The sequence below is a fragment of the Chenopodium album genome, chromosome 4, assembly GCF_948465745.1.
Source record: "Chenopodium album chromosome 4, dcCheAlbu1.1, whole genome shotgun sequence".
NCBI classification, from domain to species: domain Eukaryota; kingdom Viridiplantae; phylum Streptophyta; class Magnoliopsida; order Caryophyllales; family Amaranthaceae; genus Chenopodium; species Chenopodium album.
This window is the reverse complement of record NC_137837.1, coordinates 57,329,455-57,355,746: the sequence shown is the minus strand read 5'-3', so window position 1 is coordinate 57,355,746 and position 26,292 is coordinate 57,329,455. Positions and strand designations below refer to the sequence as shown.

Below are 26,292 nucleotides of genomic sequence, written 5' to 3'. Positions count from 1 at the left end.
AGCATTGGACTACTAACTTAAAAAGACTTATGATTTAAATTAAAACTTAATAGTTAATCTTATTACTTTTACATCAAAATAATTCATACTATAAAATTAAAATTAAAATATTGTAAAAATAATAAATAATTATATTAGAAAAATATGGGGGATTACATGCAATGTGTCCCAAGATAGAAGATGTATTTTTTTCTTCTCATCCGAGCTTCCCCACACAAATCTTCTTGCTTTGCTATCGATCTCATCACAAATTGATCGAGGAAGTATTGCGGTTTGCAGTGAGTAATTCGACATTGTGGTGATGGTTGACTTGGTGAGAGTAATGCGGCCCGTAAGAGATAAGTATTTAGTCTTCCGTTCCGTCAATCTTCTGTCAATTTTCTCACAAAGATGAGAAAAGGTTTCCCTAGAGACACGATTTGTCAATGTAGGCATCCCCATATAGAAACCTAGATCATCCGTAGGCTGCATACCCATGGCTTCGCTTATTTCATCTTGAAGAGCAACTTGAATGTCGAGGGAGTAATAAACACGAGACTTTGGCAGACTCACCTTTTGTCCCGAGGCTTTGCAAAATCAATCTAGGCAATCTTTTATCACTTAGGCTTGTTCCACCGAGGCCCTTGCAAAAAGAATTAAATCATCGGCATAAAAGAGCTTTGAAAGAAGGAGGCCTCCCCTACTCGCATATATCGGTCTCCATTTTCTCATTGCAAATTGCTTCTTAAATAATTTGATTAAGTCTCTCCATACAAAGAAGAAAGAGGTAAGGAGAAAGGGGATCGCCTTACCTTATACCTCGTGAAGGATAAAAGACATCGGATTTTTCTCCATTCCAAAGAACTCTCATTGAGGGGGAGGAAACACATTCCATGATTGAAGGAATTATGTATTCGATAAGTGTAATTAATAGATATATCAAAGATCACTATTATGGAGATAATAAGTTCGTTCTTTTGGGCCGTCATTGTCTATTGCTATATTATGACAAATGATTTTTGGGCTAGTAAAATAGTCCAAAGCCCTCTAAAATGGATCCTATGAGGTCACACAACAAGGGTTTTGGGTTAAACAAGTAAGAGGCCCATTAATGGGCCTCATGAGGATATGACTAACCATGAATAGGATTGGGCAAGAGTAGTTATGTTAGAGTTAGGATATTGGGCTTGACATGGACTCTTATTTAGAGATGTGATCTATAAATAAGATTCATGCCTAGGGTTGCATTAAGTAACAATCAACATACAGTAGATTGTGAAACAAGGCAACCAATCCCAAAAACCCTAAGCTCTCTCTCTCTCCTCAGACACGCCTTTCCCCCTCGCCAACTGTATACTCGGCCACCCCCCTAGGTGGCACGTGGTGCTTCATGGTGGTGGTTCTTGGGTAGTTCGTTCCTCTCCTCTCCTTAGAAGGTTGATTGAAAATTTCAATCACGACTAACTAGCATTAGTGGAGGTTTAATCTGTGCTCGTGGACCAAGTAGAGGAATTACGCTTGAGGTTCTTTATCTCCCATTGTTCTTGCTCGATCGCACGTGGAATCACGTTTCAAAGGTACAATTATATGTTCTTTATGTGTTATGCAATGATCTTGGTTATTAGATGCTTATGGATATGATTCATGAAATTCCGCTTAGAGTATCTAAATCCCACAGTAGTATCAGTTAGCCTATTGCATTTACGCATATTGAATTTTAATTCTTTGATAGTCCACAATTTTAATTCAATTAGGAGGGAGAATAATTTAATTATGGTTAAATCTTTATATTAAATGAGATTTAATTTTTGGAATTGTGTTAAATGTGATTTAAAATTGCTCAATTTTTCTAACAAATTCCCAATTAAGCCCTAGAATTTTCAAAAATTGTGATTGAAATAAAGCCCTAAATTTTGATTTTGTGCTTAATTTTGATGATTTTCAAATACATATGCTTCATAAATTTAATTGGGTTGATTTGATACATAAAATGTGATTTTTTTTATAATCAATAATTTTATCTAAGTGTTAGATTAAATTTAAATTAATTTTGTGAAGAACCCTAGATTTTAAATTGAGTTATGAATTTAATTTCAATGGTGGAATTAAGCATAAATGCTATGTTTTAAAAAGACCCAATTTAATTTAATTAAATCTAAAAAAAATCAATTTTTGAGAAAGGGCAGCCGTGGTTGGGTGGACGAACCACCGTCAGGTGGCCACGGCGGCCGCCTAGATAGTCGAAGAAAAGGGCGGTGAAGGCGCAAGGGGTGGCTGGATATGGGCGCAGCTGTTGCGCAACTGTCACTGCAGCCTGACGTTTCGCCACTAGTGGGGAGGGCAACGCGTGTGCTGGGCTTTGCCTGGCCACGACGGCGCGAAAACCTTGGGCTGGGGGTGATTTCGGAAGGTCGGCGGAGCAGGGATCCATCTCCGGTCTGACCGTTTTCAAGCGTCTGGTTTGGTGGGTCTTTGGTTGCTGATCTTTGTGGGTGGGCTGAAATTGCTTACCTGCAATCCTGCGAAGTGCAAACTGCTACGTTGGTTGGGTTCCCCTAGCTGATGTGGCAGTGGTGTATATATATAAATAATTTTGTTTTATAATATTTTTAAAATAAAATATGATTTTATTTTGGGGATAAAAACAAATTTCAAAATTTGATTTTTGATAATAATTAAAGTTGTTAATTTTGGATAGAATTTGCTAAGATAATTTCAAATCTTAAAATTTGTTTTAATATTTGAAAATTTTAAGGATTGTTGAGCAATATTCCAAAAAGATAAAAATTGATTTAAATAATATGATTATCCCATAATTATTTTAGGATATAATTGACTTAAAATTTTGTGATTGGCTAGTAATTAGGATATAATCTCCTAATTTTTTTAGGATAATCTTTGAGGATAAATATGATTTATCTTTTAAGATTAAAATAAGATTTTATTTTATATCAATACCTAATTTAAAATACACGATATTTTATTGATGGTCATGAATAATATATGATATTATCTAATTGCATTAATTAAAATATGAGATATTTAGATGCCATGTTTCCTTAATTATGAACATTCGATGTTGTAGTTTAGGAAAGCATGATGAGTGATTTATTATGTGACAATTTTATAATATATGATATGATTTTGCTATATAATAACTAGTATGACCCAGTAGATTACCAAATATGATCTGGGCATCGTGATATATTTTTGTAATCTTAGTATGGTATACGTATCGATAAAGTATTTTTTTGCAATTTTATTTCATTTTATTCAAGTAGTAGATAGAGTAGAGTAGAATTACAGGTTGCAGTTAATCCAAGAAGCCCATAAAGTGAAGGCCCAAAGGAGTGAGGTGGATGAGATACATGCATGAAGGTTCAAGTGGGAGCATTTACTTTATTAGTTTTCTTAGGATTAGGGGCCATGATATGTCTTGTTTATGCATTTAGTTGATTATGCATGTTAGATTTTATTTATATTGATTGATGATACGCTAGAGTTCACTAAATAATCACAACATAATGAATCTAGGTCTCGGTAATATTGAGGTTGTTTTTCCAATTATAAACCCAATAAACCTTTGATATTGATGATAGGTCATGCCAAAGTTGGGTGTCATTTTATATCTTAGGAGAGTTGGGGTAAATCAAGTTTTACAATTTTAATTGTTTATCCTCAACAAGGTTACCTAAAGAGTTTAGAATCTTGAAGCAAAGGGTAATAATTAAACATGTGATGATTAATTATTCAACCAAGAGTTACAAGAGTTGTAATCAGTAAAGAGTTTACTCACCTTGAAAATGTAATGGTTGATGGTAGGGCCAAAGTCTGGTCAATTATTACACAAATAAAGGGTCTTGGAATCACTTAATTCAAATTAGGATCATTTAAATTGAATAAAGTGCTTTAAAGTTATCGATAAAATTCACTTATGGTACTTTAAATTTTATCAAATATAATTGAATTTTGCGTTTACTTATAAGTAACATGTCGTTCTATTATATATATATATATATATATATATATATATATATATGTATATATATATATATATATGTATATATGTATATATATATATATATATTATATTATAATTATATATATATATGTATATATGTATATATATATATATATATAGAAATGGGATCATATATGTATATATATATATATAGAAATGGGATCATGTGACAACCAACTTCTATAATAAGAACTAGGAACTCATCCGAGCCGTCCATCGCATTAGATCAGGCGGTCTTCAATTCACCCGCCTCATTAAGGGTATTTTCGTAATTTCCGTTGTTGAATGACATGTGTTTTATCTCTTTCTCTCCTCTTCTTACTTTCTTTCTCTACGTTCTTACTTTCTCTCTCTACCTTCGATCTCTCTAAAGGCGTTGAAGGCGATTTCAACGTTCGACATCGCTCTTCGATTTTGCTCTTCGATTTCTTTGATTTTCTTCTTTAATTTTGCAACTTCTTCGTTGTTCTTCTGCGATTTTCCTTTTTTTTTTTTTGCTGTGATTCAAACATTCTTGAGAGGTAATTTCAGTTTTTTTGTCTTGTCTATGTTTTTTATTGATTTATCTTATAATTAGGGTTTTGCTTAGTTTTTGTTCGATTTCGCTATCGATTTCTATTATTATTGCTTTTGGTTTGATTTCTATTGTTATTTAATTTGTTCGATTTCGTTTTTGTTTTTGATTTTATATATAATTAGGGTCTTTGATTTTATTATCATTTTATAACAGTTTTTTTAATGATTTTGATTGCAAAAATTAGGGTTTTCCTGATTATTTGTTCGTGTATTTGTGATTTTGATTTTTATTCTAGGGATTCTTCAATTAATGTTTGCAATTTCACAATTTTGATTATGGCCTGTTGCACAATCGTTGGCCTATTTAAGCAAGCCTTTCTTATTGATTTGTGTCGAACTTATTAGGAAATCGAAGATTTGAAGGAGATTGGTAGTTTGAAAAATTATAGTTGTTGTAGTAGTCTAGTAGGTTGTTAATGTTGTTGACTTCTACGAATATGCTGGTAAAAGCTTTCAGAATTGTGTTTTGGATGGGTTTTTTCAGATTTCTTTTTCCCGCAAAATATTTTTGGTTTTATCATAAATGGTGCTTTGGTTTGTTTCAACTTTCAATTGCCAAAGAACACTAGTTGAAAGTGGTTGAATATGCCAATTTGTGTTGTAGCTGGCTAAGTTATGTAGAATTCTAAGCTGCACATAATTAACTTGTTCCTGCTTTTATTACCTTTATGTGTTTGTGCAGTATTACGTATACTGAACTTTGTAAATTCATTATAGATTGACCAAGTCAGACTTCCGAGGGCCAGTGAATATTGGAAGTGATGAGATGGTTAGCTTGAATGAGATGGTTGAGATAGTTTTGAGCTTTGAGGATAGGAAACTTCCAATCCAGCATATTCCTGGCCCAGAGGGTGTCTGTGGTTGTAACTTTGATAACACTCTAATTAAAGAAAAGCTTGGCTGGTCTCCAACCATGAGGTTAAAGATAAATTTCATGACTTTCACTCAGAAGCTTATCATTGTGATTGGTTATTTTGGAATTCTATGTACCGCTGATGGCAAGGAGTGATGCAATATTTTTGTGAGCAGAGAAGCCGTCAACTGTTTTAGATCGTATATGGGCTTCGCCTTTGCTTTATAGATAGTCATATGCCTTTTCTGCTATGCCTAGAAGTGATTTTAGTAACTGTTTTTTTATAAAGTGTTCATCTTGACAGAAATATGGCATATTAATGCAGCAACAATACTCTGTATTATGCTCATCATAAGTTGGGTAGCATTACTGATAAGAGTGTAAAACCAATATCAAGAGTGTTGTAGAAGAGCATTTAAAAAAATAGTTGTTTACAACAATGTAGCTACTTTTATGCGTTAAGTGTCCCATACCATGATCATCAAACTATATATCTAAGAAAATATGAGGAGTTTTAAAGATTGCATTTGTAGCCTTGTCTTACATTTTATAGATTGGTTTATCTACTTTAATTTTTTTTTAACTTTTATGTAATATTGATTAATTACAAATGTTGAATACACTAACTCAATTTTTTGATTTATTTTGATTCATTTTTCATTTACTTTGAGTAATTTTTTTTTATTACTATACATTAGCCTACTAACTCAACAGGTAGAGCATTGTGTAATTGCACAAAAGATGTGGGTTCGAATCCCACGTAGGTTTATTTGTGTAATTTGGAGACTAGGCTTAATCATTTCAAGCTAATTTATTGTTTGTATACTTTAGTATTAATTTGATTTACTTTTTAGTTGATTCGATATACTTTATAATTAATTTGATATGGACTAGGGACTAGGTAGGGGATAAGAATTTTGGAAATCAAATATGATATTGTGGTGGACTTTTAGACCTAAATACAATTACAACAATCTTCAATTCATTTTTGTGTATATATGAACCTGGGCTAGCAAAGGAATTCAATCTGCCCCATAGCAGTCGTGCTACTGCTGCACTTTTCCCTAGTGCTTCTGCACTCAGCCCTAGTGCTGGTGCTGCACTTTTCCCTAGTGCTTATACGCTCAGCCCTAGTGTTGTTGCACTTACCCCTGGTGCTGTTGCACTCAATAGGGGTGATGCTGCACTCAGCAGTGGTGCTACTGCACTATGCAGTGGTCCTTGCCATGGCTTTGCTGCTAAAAAAATTCCAAGATTGTAAATGTTTTTCATTTACCTATGCGATAATTTTATTTACTTTTAAAAATTTGTTATTTACTTTTCCTTTACTTCGAATGTTTAATATATACTAGCCTACTTTGATAGATTAGTTTATTTACTTTAAAGATATTTTGCTTTACCTTTAAGTAATTTTTCTTTACTATGAAAGTTTTATATTCTAGCTCGATTCATTATGTTGAATAACTTTGCATGACTTGTTTTCATTGTTAGAATTGTAACTACTTAAACATGTTAATAACACTAATCTACTAGCTCAATTGGTAGAGCATTGTGCAAATGCGCAAAGGATGTGGGTTCAAATCCCACGTAGGCTAAATGATCCCACATTACTTCAAATAATTTTATAATTATTTTTTATTTACTTTTGTGACACTTTACATAACTTTAAAGTGTTTCATGTTTACTTTAAGTTGGAGGAAGAAATAATAGAGCTGATACTGGTTCTCTAAGAGCATTGCCATCAATGAGGAAAATTTTCCTCATGAGCAAAAATGTTGAGCAAAAATGATGAATTTGGTACTACAACAATGAGGAAAAAAAAATTTGCTCATGAGGAAGTCCAAAAATGCTCATAGGATGAGGAAATCTGATGATGAATAGTGTATAGTGGGCCCCACAAAAATTACTAATCGCAACTTTTTTTTTGCTGAGCCCACCCCCAAAACGACGCGTTTTGGGAAGCTGAAAGAACAAGCTTCCATCAAAACGCGTCGTTTTGATGGTTGCTCATGAAAAAAAAAATATATTTGCAGCCGCTGACAGGGCGCGTCAGCAGCGCCAATGAATGGCTGACACGCGTCCTGTCAGCATTTCTCACCCAATCAGAAAATTCCTACCGTTTTAAAACGGTCACATATCTAAACGGCTATTTTTGTTTAGATATAATTAAAAAAAAAAAAAAAAAATTTCACAAACGGTCTTAAAAATTTTTTCCCTACAAATAGACATCCATTTTGACATATTTTGACAAACTTTTAAAAAGCACAAATTTTTTCTTTTGCTAATTTTCTCCCAAATCTACTTACATCTAAATATTATTTTCTTATATAAATTTGAGAAAGGCTATAATTAAAAAAAAAAAAAAATTCCCATAATTTTGTTTCGTTGTTTTAATTATAATTTCGGAGCAGTTTTGTTGTCAAGTAATTATTATTGTTGTTTATTTAAAAACAAAATTTTAATTTCTATTGTTAAGTTAATAAAGGGTTTTTTTTTGTGTTCCTAAGTAATTTGTTTTTTTTTAATTAGTCTAATATTTAATTAATACGTTATCGTTTATTTAATTTTTTATTGTAATTCCGGAGGTTTTTTTTTTTAAAAATAAAGTAATTATTGTTGTTATTTTAACATACAATCTAATGGATCCCAACAACCCTAATTACTATCATCTTTCTCAACATTTTTCTGATTTAGGAGAAGATTTCATCACTAATCCCAATTTTCAACTATTCCTAGGAAGATTAGGCAACCCGTCTTTGCAAAATTCTGATCACCAACAAACACCTCCACAAATTCCTAATCAAAACAGTTACTATGAACAACAAACTCCTCCCGTTACTGTAGGGAGCAACTCTGAGTATGATGAGAGCCAAGAAGAAGCTGTTCCGGAGACACCTCAATACCCTCCACCACCTCCTAGAATACCGACCAACCAACCACTAGCTAAAGCAAGTCGCATTTGGTCAGTTGCTGAAGATGAAGCTCTAATTGGGTTATACCTGAAAATAAGTGGAGACGCGCTTGTTGGTACGAACCAAAAAGCATCTCACCTTTGGCGAAAAGTATGTGACGCTTATAATGCAGCTCAAGCAGAGAAGCCGCATATACTACCGCCAAGACCTTTGAAGAGTTTAGAGACACATTGGCGAAGAATGGCAGCTGATTTGCTTCAGTGGACTAGTTGCTATGAGGAAGCGGGTAAACTTCCAGAAAGTGGAAGTGGTTACAACGAAGCTGATCGAATTAAAAATGCATCAAAGTTGTTTTATATCTCCACTAATCCACAACATAATTTTGCTTTTCCCCACGCAGTGGAAATGGTTAATCAAGACCCGAAGTGGAGGACAAAGCTTAGATGGGGTCTGTCGAAAGAGGAAAGAAAGGCTTGTGGTGCTGATGACGAAGAAAATAGTAGTGGAAGTGGGAAGAGGTCTAGGGCTGAGGGTGAGAGTGACGTTCGAACTGATGGATTTTCGTCGGGAGGTCTACGACGACCTGATGGTGTTAAAAAAACGAAATCTCAGCGTAAGGGCAAAGCAGTGGCTTCCGAGAGTGCATTTCTGAGTATCGGTGAACAGATGAGGGCGTGTACTGAGGTTAGAGAACGAGAAGCAAATCTACGACAACAAAGGTTGGAACTTGATAGGGAAAAGGAAAAGAGGAAGCAAAAACAAGTTGAATTAGCAGAGAAGAAGATGAATTTTGATATGCTGCAATTGTATTTGAGTAAGACAACACCACTCACTGCTGCTGAAGAGGCGCACAAGGAAGAGTTAATTGAACTAGTTTACGGGCGAAGACTGGTGTAGGTTTTTAAGTATTTGTAATGAGCTAAGTATGTACTGAAGTTTATTTGTTTTAAGCAATGACTAGTCGTAATCAGTTGTTTGTTTTGGGTTGCATTGAAAAGTCACTTGTCTCATTTATGTCAATCCCCTTTTAATGTATTTTCAGTAGTCATTGAAAAGTAGACAAGTCTCATTGAATTGTCACTCGTGTCTTTTTGGATTGATAGTAGTCATGTGAACTTTGTGTCATTGAATTGTCACTCGTGTCAGCAATTGAATTGTCGCTCTAGTTTATGACCACACATTGAGTCCATGGTTTATAAATACCACTGAAACAATCACCCACAAACACACCAAAATATAATAAACCCTCCAAAAATTCTTTCTTATCCCACATACAAAATGTTTTCCATTAGCTCAACATCAAGCTCATCTGATTCTGATCAATATGCGGAATTTGATCAATTAGTTGATGACTTTTTCACTACTCAGCTACCAACTATGTTGCCTAACCAAACACAACCCCAACCCATAACCGAAATTGATCGTGTTCCAGAGCCTAGAGGCGATACAGATAAGAGAGATAGGGAAAAGGGGCATGTACAGTTGTTTAATGATTATTTTGCAAGTAACTCAGTATACAACGAAAAACAGTTTCGCCGTAGATTTCGAATGCAACGACCTTTGTTTTGTAGGATTATGAACAAGGTCGTTGAAGGAGATCAATTCTTCCAACAACGTAGGAATGCAGCTGGCAGACTTGGGTTATCTCCGTTACAGAAATGCACCGCAGCAATTAGGATGTTGGCATATGGGACCGCCCCGGATGCCGTGGATGAATACTTACGCATTGGTAACACTACCGCTCGGAATGCATTGCAACACTTTTGCCAAGGGGTTATCACCCATTTTGAAGCTGATTACCTTAGAAGTCCCACGGACGAAGATTTAAGGAGAGTCTTGTATCAAAATGAAATGTGTGGCTTTCCCGGTATGATAGGTAGCATTGATTGCATGCATTGGGAGTGGAAGAATTGTCCTATGGCATGGAAAGCGGAATACGCAGGCCGAAGTAAAAATGCTACCCTTATTCTGGAAGCCGTGGCAGATCAAGATTTATGGATTTGGCATGCCTTCTTTGGAATCCCTGGAGCTTGTAATGATCTTAATGTCCTCTATCGGTCTCCGGTGTTTGATGATGTTTTGCATGGCCGGGCACCTCCAATTAATTTTTCTGTGAACGGCCATGAATACAACTTGGGCTATTATTTAGCAGACGGCATTTACCCTAAATGGCCTACTTTCATTCAAGGTATAACTCTACCTCAACTTCAGAAGGATAAATTATTTGCTGATAAACAAGCCGCTGCTCGGAAGGACGTTGAACGAGCGTTTGGGGTACTACAGGCCAGGTTCGCCATACTACGACAACCGGCACTTGCCTTTAACGAAGACATTTTGTGCGATATTATGAAAGCTTGTATCATTATGCACAACATGATTGTCGAAGATGAACGACACAACTATACTCGGGCCGAAGTTTTGAGAAAGTACTACGAACAAGATCGGCCACAACACAACAGTGCAACAACAAGTGTCACGGTGAACAACAACGAGCCTTTTGAATTCAATGTTGGCCGACCGCCTAACGTTGATTTTGACACGTATGTTCAGAGAAGAATGACCTTACGTGATAGAGACACTCATGTTTCTTTAAAGGCGGATTTAGTGGAACACATTTGGCAAAAATATGGTTCTACTAATGAGTAAAAAAATCAAATATCGTACAATGTTCGAATTCAGTAAGCGTAATTTTAATAATGTAAGGTTATTAAATATTAAAGTTTGTAGAATAGTTTATAATAATTGTACGACAATATATTATTTTAGTATGTAGAATAGTTAACGATTGTACGTTATTTTTCGTTCTATTATTATTATCCAAAAAAATTCGGTTTTATTACTACGGAATTTTTTTTTCAGGTTTTATTTTTATGCACGTTAAATTAGAAATTTATATTTTAAATTCATTAAAATAATTTGATTACTAAACCTAAATCGTAATATTTACACTTAATTATACAAAAATCAACAAATATATGGTGATGTGTAAGAGAGATAAAAGTAAGTGGAGTATTGGAATAAGTAGGAGAGAGAAAGGTGAGGAAATTTTTTTTGATCATTGATGGGGTAAAATTTCCTCACCAATTTTCCTCATGAAATAAAGGAGAGAGAAAGTGGGTAGAGAGAGAATGAGGAAATTTTTTTTTCCTCATTGTTGTGCATGCTCTAATCAATCTAATTGGTACTTACATTAAAGATAATTTAATTTACTTTTTAGCGTGTTTTTATTTACTTCAAACATAATTTTCTCCACTTTTGATTTTTTTTCGAGGTATTTTGAGGAAGAAATAGAGTTGAGGTTGGGTCCTCAACCAATCTTTAAAAAAGATGACAACATTTTTGAAGTTTTTTAATTTGATGAAAAGTCAAGGCCACCAAACCCAATTTATTGTTTGTATATTTTAGAGCTAATTTGATTTACTTCTTAGTTTTTTTGATATACTTTTGAGATGGTTTGAAATACTTTAGAATGTTTTGTATTTACTTTTAGAGGTAACCTATGTAGGAATCGAACCTACATCTCTATGCATCCGCATAGTGCTCTACCACTTGAGCTAATAGGTTTACTTTAGAGTATTTTTTGTTCACTTTAAATACTTTTTTATTTACTTTAGACAACTGATATAGGAATCTACATTTTCCAACCTTATTCATATTTTGTATTAAGAGTTTATAAACCCTAATGCTAAACCACAGTACACCACACCACACCATGATACCAACAGAAACCTTCTGAATGATATAGATTAAGAGTTAATAAACCCTTTCCCCAATTATCTTTGCAACAAGCAAATCGAAATATGTAGTGTACATAGCATTAAGATAACTCTGTTCATATTTCAAGCTAGAGACTTATTTAGTTTACTTCTAGGGAGATCTTGTTTACTTTAAAACACATTTAATTCACTGATTCAAGGTTTGTTTGAAACATAAAATTTTTTAAAGTAAATTAGAACTGACAATAAGTTTAGAACACCTACATTTGCACGTCAAGCTAGCACAACACATAACAAAATACTCAACTTTGACTTTTTATGTCTACTATTTCAGAAGTTTAATTTACTTTTATTGAAATTTCATAGGAAAAATGGAAATTAATAATCCCACCTTTGTCATTTCCGCTCAAAACAATCCCACCTTTTCAAAATATAGAAACAATCCCACTTTTAACCCCCATCTGCTCAAAACAAGCCTTTTACCTGTTTGTAAAATCTATATACTATACTAAAAGAGAAGCGGATCAATGTGGAGCTGCCAAATGTCTGTCTCTGATTCGCTTCTCTTAAAATAGTAAAACAATAAAAAAATATATATGAAGCACAAAAGATAAAGTAACTAAATTCAATTATGGTAAATAATTGAAAATAAAAATATTACTCTATTTATATCTGTATTTTGTATATGACTTAATGCATATCATCTATTCATATTTCAGAGTATTATTAATGTATGATATTCTTCTTAATTCTTTACTAAGTAGTTGCGTTAAACGACTGTTTAAGGAATCGAGCTGAGTGTTTTTTTTTTTCCTCCAAACATTATGAGATAAATAATGATCGATTAAATATATGACTTTGGATATTTTGAGATTATATGATAAATAAATGCTAAATACTTATTAATCATTTTGCAAAGAAGAAAAGTTAATTGTTAGCAAAAATTGTGCCAAAAAATTATGACAAGCGAATCAATGTGGATCTTAGAGGTGTCAATTTTGAGTGTTTGAGTCGCATTCGGCAAGGTCGGGTAATTTTGAGTGTTCGATTTATATCTTATATTTGTAGTACTATATACGAAGTATTAAATAAGAAAAATTTATGCAAAAATTTATGACAAGTGGATCAATGAGAGCTAACAAGTGTCATTTTATGTCTCGCTTATCTTATATCTGTAATATGATATGTAAAATTTTCATAATATATTACATAATATTTTTGGTTAGTTTTTAATATATAAATTTTATAGATTTAAAAATAAATTTGATTGAATTTGATTTATTCTAAATATTGAAAATGAATTCCAAATATTTATGCATACATGATAACTATTAAATATTCCATACAATTCTATAATTAATAATTAAATATTACTCCGTATCTAATATATGAAGATTATTCTCATTTTTATAATCATTGAATTTTCATCATATTTTAAATTTATATAATTTATTCATACCTATCTATATGCTATAATTTTTTTATTCATTCATATTTATAAGAATACAGGTCATAAAAAAATACATTACCAACATGATTGATTAGTTGATGATGAATTATGTCTTTCATTCATATAAATCTTACAAGTAATAAATACTCCGTATCTTTTATTCAAATGTTAGTTTTCAATATTGATCTACATCTATATATTTATGTTGTATATTCAATCAATTGGTTATCGTACGACTACTATGTAAAAGTTTTTGGCACAATGCTTAGGAAAGTATATATGTAGGTAAGATATAAGGTTCTTATTGTGTCAATAAAGGTTTAGTATTCTTCAAAAAAAAAAAAAAGGATTTAGTAAATATGATGAGTAAAATAGATATTAGGTTGTACAGCTATCAGGGTCTGTTTTGTTCACTTTATTTTCACTTATTTCAAGCGTAATAAGTTGAATTAAGTTCAGATAAATTCAATTTAGTTTTAATAAGTTTTAATAAAGGTTACCCAAGTACAAATTACAACTAGAATAAGTTTTGATAAGATGTTAAGGTCTAATAATTAAAAGAGAAAAGTTCAAATTAGGTGAATAAAACACACCCTAAATCGGTTAATATGACAAGAAAATTTTAGTTTTAATTCCCTCCACAGGAGATAGAAAAAAACTTTTCTTTGATAGAACATAATAATTTATTCGGTTTTTCTATTCACAAGTTATTGGTTTTTCAATTAATTAAATAACAATATAAGAAATAAAAAAGAAGTAAAATATAAGAAATACAAATGACAAAGTACTATTCATATCACATTCCTTAATATTTGTATTAGCCATTATTGTTAGTGAATACTTTAATAATTAATTTGTTAATGTAAATAAGTCCATTATTACTATAGCAATTTTTGGTGCAACAAGCCACACCATGCGGTAGGAGTTTCTCGAGTTTTTTTGTTTTTTTTTTTTTAGGGGTTACTTAAGTTTTTCAGTCAGGGTTACTCGATCAGGGGTTACTTGAGTTACTCGGTCAGGACTTACTTGAGTTTTTCAGTTAGGAGTTACTCGGTCAGAGGTTACTTGAGTTACTCGATTAGGGGTTACTTGAGAGGTTCGGACAAGGGTTATTCGAGGGATTTTCTCAGTTAAAGTTTACTCAGTCAGGGGTTACACAAGTTTCTCAATCAGGGCTTACTCGAGTTTCTTGGTCAGGCCGCATTCAAAAAATTGTGACTCAAGTAACCCCTGACCGAGAAACTCGAGTAACCCCTGACCAAGAAACTCAAGTAACCCCGAAAACTTAAGTAACCCCTAACCGAGAAACTCAAGTAACCCCTGTCGCATGGTATTACAGGCCGCATATAAAAAATTGTGTTATTACTAGCTAATTCATATATTATTTATCAATATCGATCTATACATACATATTTGTGTTGTATATTCACTCAGTTTTAGGTTGTGCGACTGTTATGTGATTTTTTTAGCACTATGCTTAGACAAAATATGTACAGGTAGATAAGATATAAGGGTACTTAGCTTGTATACTGCATAATGATAAAATTATGTCTATAGATTTGGTGATTATAATGGGTAAATAGATATTATATTGCATAACTATTGAACCGATTAATATGACGATAAAATTTTAGTTTTGAATCCCTCTATAGACTACGGGTAACAGGAAACGACTTTCCTTAGCTTGTGTACTGCATATTTTATCATTTTTAATCAATAAAATAACAATATAAAAAATGAAAAGGAATAAAATAACGGCAATAAAATATTTTCATATCACATTCCGTAAAAAATATATTGACCATTATTGTGGTGATTCGTGAATAGAATTTTAATAATTAATTTGTTAAAGTAAATATGTCGATTTTTACTAATTGAATTATTTTTGTTTCGTTTTTATGAAATTAAAATTTTGATTTTTAAACCGTGCATCGCACGGGAACTATACTAGTTGGTAACCTATTTTAGAAGGTGACTTGCCACGTGTCACCTTCTAATTGGTTTTTTTTATTAAAATTTAAATAATAAAGTAATTTTTTTTTTAAAAAAAAACCTTTTCTTCTTCCTTCTTCCCCATTTACCTGATTACCTCCCAGAGTCCCAGCCGGAGCTCCCCCTTTTGTGTCGGGCCTAGCTGCCCTTCCTTGCCTCGCCGGCAAAGTCCCACTCTCCTTCCTTGTCGACGATCAACAAACCCCCACCTCCTTCCTCGTCAAACAACAACCGCAGCTAAGCAAGAGAGAATTTCATCAGATCGATCACCCACCTTAATTTACCAATATTACACCTTCAATTCCCTCCCAATAATTCTCAATTTTATTTCATTAAATCATCTGCTGAAAAATTGAAATTTAGTAGTATATATGAGTAGTCTTTATTATATTTAATCTGTACTTATATTAGCTTGTGTAATTGATTGATTTTCACTACAATTTTATTCAGAGAGCAAGTGTATCAAATGGATCGATGTTGTGACTGATTATTAGCTTAGATGATTGATTGCTTATTGAACTATTGGGTTTCAAATCTGGGTAAGGGTTCATTTAATTGGGGCTTGGTATTAAATCAGAGGTGAATCATGAAGGTTTTTTTGGGTGGAAATGGGTTTCGAATTAAATGTGAGGGGTGAGGAGGTCAGATTTCGGTGTTTAATACGTGACTCTGGGGTTTCGTAGGTACGAGGTGGGGGTATTGGGTTTGGGGGCACGGTGGTAAGGTTGGGAGTTCGGGGTTAAGGGTGCGGTTTTCAGTAGGAGCCTGGGTGGTGTTTATGGAGGTCTAATGGTGGTGGTTATGGAGATCAGGTGGTGGTGGCTATGGTGGTTTACCATTGAAGTAGGTTAGAAGGTTGGAGGTAAAAAGAGATATTTAAGAAATAAAAAAAAAAATAAATAAATAAGGTAAAAGGAGATATTTAAGAAATAAAAAATAAAAAAATAAAAAATATAAAAAACTAACCTATTAAACAGGTTACAAGTAAAAAGGATCATTTTGAGCAGATGGTGGTTAAAGGTGGGATTGTTTCTGGATTTCGAAAAAGTGGGATTATTTTGAGCAGAAATGACAAATGTGGGATTATTAGTTTCCATTTTTCCAATTTCATATGCTTAACTGAAAGTTGAGCTACATTTCAAGAAAAACATGATACTAAGAAATATAATTCAAGAAAACAAAACCCCAATCAAGAAAATCCAACATAATAATTACCTTTGTATTTCTTTTGCTTAATCTTCTATTAACGAGTCATTTGAAAAGTATAATTAACTCAAAAACTCAAAATTCAGTAATCACTTGAACAAAGCAGGACACGAAAATTCCATAATTATAAGAGATAATAAAAAAACAACACCTTTCCTCAATTTTGACTTTTCATGTTTACTATTTCAGAAGTTTAATTTACTTTTCGCCACCTCAACCCCAAACCTTGTTGTTCTTGCCTCCGCCTGAACTCCATCTCACTTTCATATGCTTAACTACAGCAGCTCATAATATCCTTGTACCCCGTTGAATCTCTGATAACTACACCAAACTGAACTTCCCTACAGTGCTTTATAATCGACTTACTTTTACTTAGTTTCTATCCACATTAGAAAGTGATAATATGATTCACTGGGGAATTTAACAAATAGTTGGTGTGCGTTCACTTAATATTTTGCTTAAATTTAGATGAAATTAAACAAAAATTAGTGAAATACAAACACAAATATTAGTGAAAATACAAAATTAGCAAGTAATCAAGAATTACACTATTAAGAACCCTAAATTGACCTTACTAACAACAAAATTCATGAAATATCACATATAGATAACTTTATTGAAACTCGTTGATTTCAAACAAAAAAAAAGAAAAAAAAATCTTACTGCTTCAATGGAGTACAAAGAGCACGAAAGCTGCTTTAATGGAGAAGAGAATGCTCGAAAACTGCTCTAATGGAGAACTCAAAGCAGTAGCATCAATGGAGGAGAGAGATTGATTGGAGGAGAGAAAAAGTGTAGTGCTAATTGCATGATTCAAAATTCTAAATATTAAATGATCTGAACCGTTTATTTCCTTTTAATCTGACGGTTGTGATGAGTTCCTAGTTCCTATTATAGAGCTAGTTCTCATTATAACCTGGTCCTACACACACACACACACACACACACACACACACACATATATATATATACACATATATACACACACACACACACACACACACACACACACACACACACACACACACACACACACACACACACACACACACACACATATATATATATATATATATATATATATATAGAAAGATATTACAAAGATCTAATAACAAAAATATATTTTAAATACGTGAAGTTGTTTGTGATATAGTAACTTGCTCTTTTATGTGGCTGAATACAATGGAAGTTATTTTGTCAATGTTATAGGGATTATTCAGTCAATATTTTAAGGGTTACTCGTTCAGCGTTATAGTTGTTATCCCGCCAGTGTTATAAGGGTTATGCGTTTTGTGTTATAGGGGGTTACTCTGTCAATATTATAATGGGTTATTCCAGTGCCATTGCTGGCTTGTCGGGAAAAAAAAAACGTGTTGTCGCACAAAAAACTTTATGTATATATTTTTTTCCGATGATTATTGAATTAATAATAAGGTAGTTAGCTGATTTAAAAAAATATAAATAAACAATTAGAAGAATTTATAAAAAGGAAAATAGTGGAACTTATGGTGGCGATATTATTTTAAAAAAAGTGCACGTAATTTTGGAAAAAAATGTGCAATTATTGTAATATTGGTGTTTCTAAAAAAAAATTGGACAACGTAGATAGTTTTTTGGGTAGTGTGTGTTATTAAGAAAAATAATAGTGGAAATTTTTTTGGAGGGTTTTTATTTTATTTTTTTAAAAAATAGTTGGAAGTTATTTATAGGGCAAAAAAAAAAAAGGAAAAGAAAAAAAATAGTTGGAAGTTATCTAGAGTGTACCCGTGCAAAATGCACGGGATATATATATTTTATAGAAAGATATTACAAATTTTTTTTGGAGGGTTTTTTTATTTTTATTTTTTAAAAAAAACATGTGGAAGTTATTTATAGGGAAAAAAAAAAGAAAAAAAAAAGGAAAAAAAAAAGGAGTGAATGAGAATTGAGAGATTGGGTTTTGGAGTGTTGTGGTTAAAAGTTGGAAAAACCACTCTACAACTATAATATATATATATATATATATATATATATATATTCTCTTCGATTGAAAATAAAGTTGAGAAACGTTCTCAAAAAGGTTAAAAGATAATTCATAAATCTATGTTCCAATTTTGCTAAGATGGTTCTAAAACGCAAGTTTTAGAAACCCATGTCACATGTCTAAGGTTGGTTTTATTCAAAATGTTTGAGTAAAATGCCAACAAATCTTTATTTTGAAAAGTGTTTCAAGGGATATAATGAGATGAAAGGTATGAACACTCCAAAAGACAAGTATAGAAATCCAATAAAATCTCTTATCTTCAGTATGATTGAATATAAGAAAGTGATTGAAAATCTCTATGATCAAAAGTTGATCAAATGCCGTTATTCTTCATCCACGTTATGGAGTTGTTTCACACAATGAAGAAAAGGAGTAAGGGGAGACGGTGTACGATTTTATTCTGGAAGGGTGTGTGGTGATGTGGTTCCTTCCCGGGGACTCCGTCAAGGAGACCCTCTCTCTCCTTACCTTTTTATTCTGGTGGCAAATGCTTTATCTCTTATGTTGCAGAGTAAGGTTCAGGGAGGTACTCTTCATGGTGCCAGAGCTAGTCGCAGGGGTCCTATTGTTTCCCATCTTCTTTTTGCAGACGATAATCTACTTTTTGCTAGAGCCAACCGACAGGAATGCGAAATTATCGTTGACATTCTCAACCAGTATGAAGTAGCATCCGAGCAGAAAATTAATTATGAAAAGTTGGAGGTCTCGTTCAGTAAAGGAGTTAGACAAGAGCAAAAGGATGAGATTATGGGAGTTTTGAATATGCGACAGGTTGACAGACATGGTAAATACTTGGTCATCCCTACTGTGGTAGGCCGTTCAAAAAAGGCAATTTTTCGGGCTCTTCTGGATAAAATATGGAAGAAGTTGCAAGGGTGGAAGGAAAAAATTCTTTCTCGGGCTGGAAAGGAAATTCTCCTAAAATCCGTCATCCAAGCCATCCCGACTTATTTGATGGGGGTCTACAAATTCCCAGGTTCGGTAACTGATAAAATTGCAAGTGCCATGGCAAGTTTTTTTTGGGGTCAAAAAGGAACGCAACGCAAGATTCATTGGAGGAGTTGGTCCTCTCTTTGCACTGCCAAATGTTTTGGTGGTATGGGTTTTAAGGATCTCCGTGTTTTTAATGATGCGCTTCTTGGAAGACAGGCTTGGCGACTCGTGCATAATGAAGAGGCCCTACTTAGCAAAGTCATGAAGGCAAAGTACTACCCAAATTGCTCGTTTCTCGAGGCAGCTCTTGGTCAAGGGGGAAGCTACTCTTGGCAAAGTGTGTGGAGTGCTAAGGCTTTAGTGAAGGAAGGGGTTATTTGGAGGATTGGGACGGGTTCCAATGTCAACATATGGAAGGATGCGTGGGTTGCGGATGAACTTGGTAGTGGTGTTACCTCGAGTGACAATGGTGAATTTTCCCGGGTTAGTGAGCTTATTAATTTTGAGACTATGGAATGGAATGTGGATTTGATCTCTGCACACTTTAATGAAAGAGACCAAAAATGCATCTTAGCCATTCCTTTGAGTTTGAGAAAACCCAAGGATGTTTTAACTTGGGTTTTTTCGAACGATGGGTTGTACTCTACAAAATCTGCTTACATGCTTGGGAAGGGTTGTAATTTTGATGATTTTCACCAAGTTTGGTTGTACATTTGGAGCTTGGAGGTGTCTCCCAAAGTTCGCCATTTCCTTTGGCGTTTTTGCACGGGTTCACTGCCGTCCAAGGCTTTGCTTCTTCATCGCCACCTCATTGATAACGCAATATGCCCTTGGTGTGGGGCGGAAGAGGAGTCCAGTGTACATGCTTTGTTCACCTGTGCTCGATTGAAGGAACTTTGGGAAGACAGTGGCTGTTGGCCTTTAATTGATGCAGATTTAATGAATGATCCTTGTGAGTCCCTTGCAAATTGGAAAAAGGGGAGTGTCAAATTGCAGCAGCGTGCGGCCTTCCTTGCGTGGTGCATTTGGGGGGAGAGAAACCAAAAGGTCTTCAATGATAAAACTACTCCAAATCCCATCCTTTTGGCTCGTGCTACAAGATTGAGCGAGGAATACGATCTCTATAGCAAGAAAGTGCAGGCCAGTTTTGGTGTGAAGCGCCCACGTAGCAGCAAATCATGGAAAGCCCCTCCGGAAGGTGTGATAAAGGTGAACGCTGATGCTTCCCTGGTGGATGAAGGCTGGGTCCGGCTTGGTGTCGTGGCGCGTGATAATGTGGGTGGGGTTGTCTTTGCTGCAACTCGAAGAACAAAGGCATGGTGGCCTCCAGAGATAGCTGAAGGCAAGGCCATATGCATGGCTGTTCGTTTAGCCAAAAAGTTTGGGCTCAAGGATGTGATAATTGAGTCTGATTGCCAAGTTATTATCGATCGTCTGTCGAAAGCTATGGTTTACTTATCCGACCTTGATGGTATTCTAGAGGATATTTTATTTTTAAGTTCCTTTTTTAATTCTTGCTTTTGGGCTCATGTTAGGAGGGATGGCAATAATGTTGCTCATCATCTAGCAAAGCTTTTACCTTTCGGTGTTGAACAAACTTGGGTGAATCACTGCCCTGCGGAGATTTCTCCTTATGTACTCTCGGACACACTGTCCCTTAAATAATAATACACCGTTCGATTTTTCTCAAAAAAAAAAAAAATAGTTGATTAATCTCTATTATGAATAATGATTGAATAGACTTAGCAAAATCATGAAAAATGCTTAAAGAAGTTAAGCAAGCATCATTTTAAACCTAAAAGAAATGTTTTAAGTGGCTCAAATGGGAAAGGTTTAAGAATATATGAGGATTGCATTAAGAGTTTATAGGCCAAGAAATGCAAACAAGTTGCTACTTCTCAAACCTACAACTACTTACATGCTAAAAGTTGATATGAACAAAAAATGTTTCCAAGTTAAATGGGCCAATTCCAATTGATTAGAAACAACCTCATACAGTTGGAAGGTAATAGAATGAAAATATTCCAATTTAAGAATTATATTATAGAAATTGATTTAGCATATTGGACATGCGATGTCATGTTTAGTTCAATCTCATTGAGAATGTGTTTGAACTTAATGAAGAAGTATGACTTAAGAAGAAATAAATCTACAAGTTTAGAAGCAAATGTTGCTACTTTACAAGTAGAATCTACAAGTATGGAAGCAAAAGTTGCAACTTTACAAGTAGAACTTATATTTCACCTTATCTAGTAATAATTGGCTCGAATTAAATAAATTTTATTCATTCTTGCCATCATCAAAACATGCACCATTCAATGTTAGTAATGACTAAGCATTAAAGATTCAAAAATTGTAGAGTAAATGTTATTCTAAGATTTATTGAGTCACGATGTGTTTTGAATTGCTAAATAAGTTTAAAGTTCTATGTGATAGAAATAATTAAACCATTTCTGTATATAAATTGTCTCTAAAATGTCAATTGATTCAAATGAAAAATGAACATTGCATGCGGAAGATCCAAAGGGATGGACTTTCAATATCATTGGATTATGAATCCATTGATAAATGTAATTATCATTCAAATTTGAAATTTTGACAAAGTCATCGTTTAGAGAAATGATGATATGGACTTAATTAAGGTCGAATACATATTGATGTGAGAAAACCTAAGGTTCAGTAACTAGAGACGGAGAATGAAACTTTATTTGTGATATGATCTCTTATGCTTAGTTGAAGCTAAAGTGTGAAAGTTTTGAAAAGTTCAAAAGTCTAATATGAAGTTCAGAATCAACTTGACGATATAATGATTACATTACAATATGATTGTAATTGTGAAAATTTAAGTCAAGACATATACTTGGCAACACATTCAAAATATTGCGATATGATCGTAATAATGAGAATTTAAGCCATGTCCTTGATAAACATCCAAGTGTTGTGAAATCGTTTTATAACAAACTCCAAAAGAAAGCCTTATGAAGCAGCGTCTATAGAAGGAGCTATCAATCTATATGAGATATATTTTACCCTATCTTCCAACCTTTATTCAGGGGAAATACTTTTAAGATGAGCTACAAAACTAAACAAAATTACATATGTTAAATCAAAATGTAGCAAAGGCTTCATATGTGATATGGATAAGAAAAATTCTTATAAAGTCTTTCTACAAAGCAAGGAATAAAAGATGTATTAAATCATTTAATGCACGTTTGATTCCTATATAGAACACGGTCACTACTACCCAAAGTTATACTTGGCACAAAATGTTTGTTGCTCATGTAGGTGCCCTTTATGGAAAAGATATCATTTCCAAAAGGTCAAGTGGGAGTAGTGTAAATCACGAAAGAATTCGAGAAAAGCAACAAACAAACATGGTTTAAACCATGGTTGGTTCACCCTATGCTAGATGTGCCTCTTCAAAAGGCTAGTGGGAGTATAAGATTCTCTAAAAGTTCAAGAGCCTTGAAAGAGTTCAAGAAAAGTTAATTCGAAAATCTTGAAGAAATTCGAGAAGTGATCGAATAAAAACAACAATGTGAGCATGATTCACCCATGTTACAAATGACAACGCGTGGTCTCATTAAGCGTAATGGAATAATAACCATGTGTTGAAGGTAGTACATTCCAAGTGCACATACTCTATTTTCATTTCTCATTGAAAACTAAACAAACTTGTTGTATAAGTTTCAATTGTTGCGTAAAAACCCACAATAATGACTAGCATAAGTAAAACTTAGCCAAACAAACGCGCCACCACCGCACCTTGAGTTCGTGAAGGAGGACAAAAGATAAGGAGATGAGAGATAAAAGATAAGGAGACAAGAGATGAAAGAGAAGGAGATGGAGAAAGGATAATGACTAGAATAAGTAAAACTTAGCCAAAGAAACGCACCACCACCGAAAGATAAGGAGATGAGAGATGAAAGAGAAGGAGATAAGAGATGAAAGAGAAGGATATGGAGAAAGGAAAGAGGACGGGAAAAATGAGGGGAAAAGGGAGGAGAGAGAAAATGGAGGGAGGGGAGGAGAGAGAGCGTGAGAAAAATGAGGGGAAATGGAGGAGAAAGATCAGAGAATGGAGGGAGGGGAGGAGAGAGCGTGAGATTGAGAGGTAAGGGGAGGAGAGAGAGAGAATGGAGGGAGGGGAGGAGAGAGAGCGTGAGAATTGATGGGGTAAGGGGAGGAGAGAGAATAGATGGGCCTTTTATCTTTTGGGGTTTTTCTAGCAAATGGCAAGCAGTTCAAGGTTCAAACCGCTTGCCATTTACATTTTGGTAAGCGATTCACCCAAAACCGCCTGCCATTTGCTTATTTCAGTTTTTTTTTTTTTTTTTTTTTTTTTTTTTTTTTTGGTGTTTTTGGATGCGAAATTCAATAATCGCTTGCATTTGGGGCTTCCCATTTACTTTTTTCTACTAGTGTATAAAGGGTGTTTCCTAGTTACTTTAAAAGTTGACTAGGAGCTTTGGTTTCACAAGATTGGATAGAGTCTACCTATTTAATTAGGAATGTGTCTTGGCCCCTTGAAGAGGGAGAATTCAGAAAATGCATGGTCGTGCTCAAATGGATTACATACATGACAGGGTAAAGTTGTATCCCCTAATAAAAAATAATTACCTAAATCTCTAACTAAAGTAGATAGGGAAGTAGGGTCGAACTCCACAGGGAAACATGTCTTTTTAATTCTAATTAATTATTATAATCTAAATTATCTAAGTAACCAATAATTTTAGGTATGAATTCTATACTACGAAGAATAAGTTTAGGGAGAAAAGAAACAATAATAAGGAAGCCTAGGGTCACAGGTTCACCAATAATTAATATTCCGGGATAGAACGAAGTAACTAATAATTAATAATGCACAGATAACATGATTAACAGGCTCTCGCAATTTATTAGACCTAAGTTCCTATTAAAAATAGCCTTTAACATTAAATTAACATATGCTCGATTCATCAATTCAATATTGCTAAACATTCACAATCAAATTACATCTGCTCGATTCATAATCTTATTGCAAAGAATTAAAACAATTCAATAGGAAATTATCATGCAATATCAAATATCAATAATAACAAACTATCCCTTCATATTAATTATGGATCCCCATAAACCCTAGAATGGAACTACTCACTAATCATCATAACTAAGCCAATCAAGTAAATAATTAAAAGCATAATCAAGAAAGCAATTAAAATAGCTGAAATTAAAAGGGAAGAAATTGTACCAAAAATAAATCTGGAATTAAAGGAAGTATTAAGAACAAAAGTTTAGAGAGAATTTAAGAGAGAGAAAATACTAAGTAGAGAGAGAAAGTCTAAGAAAGAAGGTAAGCTAATAATTCCGTACATAATCGTATTTAAACCTTTCCTAAAACAAGAATTAAAACTAAACTAATCAGCTACTAAGAAAAACACACGCCCGATCGGGCCCGCCTTTTCACTCTGCCCTTGCTTGGTATGCTGCGCCCGATCGAGCCTACGCTCACCCGATCGGGCGCGCTTCTTCCTTGAGGATTGCTTATGCGTGCACTCGCCCGATCGGGCCCAGCTTCTTCTCTGAGGCTTGGATTTCGATTGGGCTCGATTCCTCGACCCAATCTGGATTTCCTCATTGGGTCTTGATTAATTGATCCAATAGCCTCGGTATCACATACCGAGCCCTTAATCACCGGCTCTCACCGAGCTTCCGTAGTCGATCCATAAAGCCCGGAAAAATGCTCCAAGAGTGCAATTTCCTGTAAAATACAACTAAAACTACGAAAACACTAGAACACACAAATTAGTAATAAAAGTGGCCCGAAAGAGCCAAAAACACTACTAATAACGACCAAGGGACGGGGGTAAAACACTATATAAAATGGACATATCAAACTCCCCCAAGCCAAACCTTTGCTTGTCCCTAAGCAAAGAGCTCATCAATGAACATATAAAACATACTTCACCCCAATAATCAAATAAAAAACCGATGATTCAAGGCAAATCTAATGAACACGCTTCAACATCAGTCAATCTTATTCATCTAATCACCCTTCCTCCCCAACAATTGTCAAGTAGAGCAAACCACAAGAGCATATAGAATTCAAGACTAGTGCTCACACACTCAACTCTCATTTATGTGGCGAGTAAAGAATGTACTCGATCGCTCTCCAACCAACCCCTTTAATGTGAACAATGCCCTCCCAACTCACACTCTCGTGTGTATAAAAACATTGAACGCTCATCCTACTAGTCGACTCGAAATATGCCAAGTCATAACTTGCATTGATAAACAACACTTTCACATTTACATAACTTCTATGCACAAGGTCGGAAGGTCTTTTAAGCTTGTAATGTAAGGCTAGGGTAAAGGTAGGATAAATTTGGGATTATGTGAGAGAAAAGCTATGCTAAAAGGGAGCCAAATCCTAATAAACCCATGATAAAAAATAATGATCATACACATCTCCAACATAACCAACTCCAACAACAATCCACCAAATATACTCCAAACAATATAAACCATCCCAACACTTACAATTTCACTCATAAAAATATGATAAAATGGAACAAGAGTGAATAACAAACTTTGAACTCATAACTTGACATATTTACATTGAAACTCAACCTTTTTTTCCTTTTCTTTTGAT

General features: G+C 34.0%; 1 long non-coding RNA gene across 1 annotated transcript; it reads left to right on the top strand.

Moving 5' to 3' along the window:
• The first annotated feature begins 4,341 nt into the window (after positions 1-4,341).
• On the top strand, positions 4,342-5,961 carry LOC145627023 (uncharacterized). Its single transcript, XR_014111270.1, has 2 exons — positions 4,342-4,521; positions 5,294-5,961. It is a non-coding gene; the product is annotated as an uncharacterized LOC145627023 (long non-coding RNA).
• Positions 5,962-26,292: the final 20,331 nt, after the last annotated feature.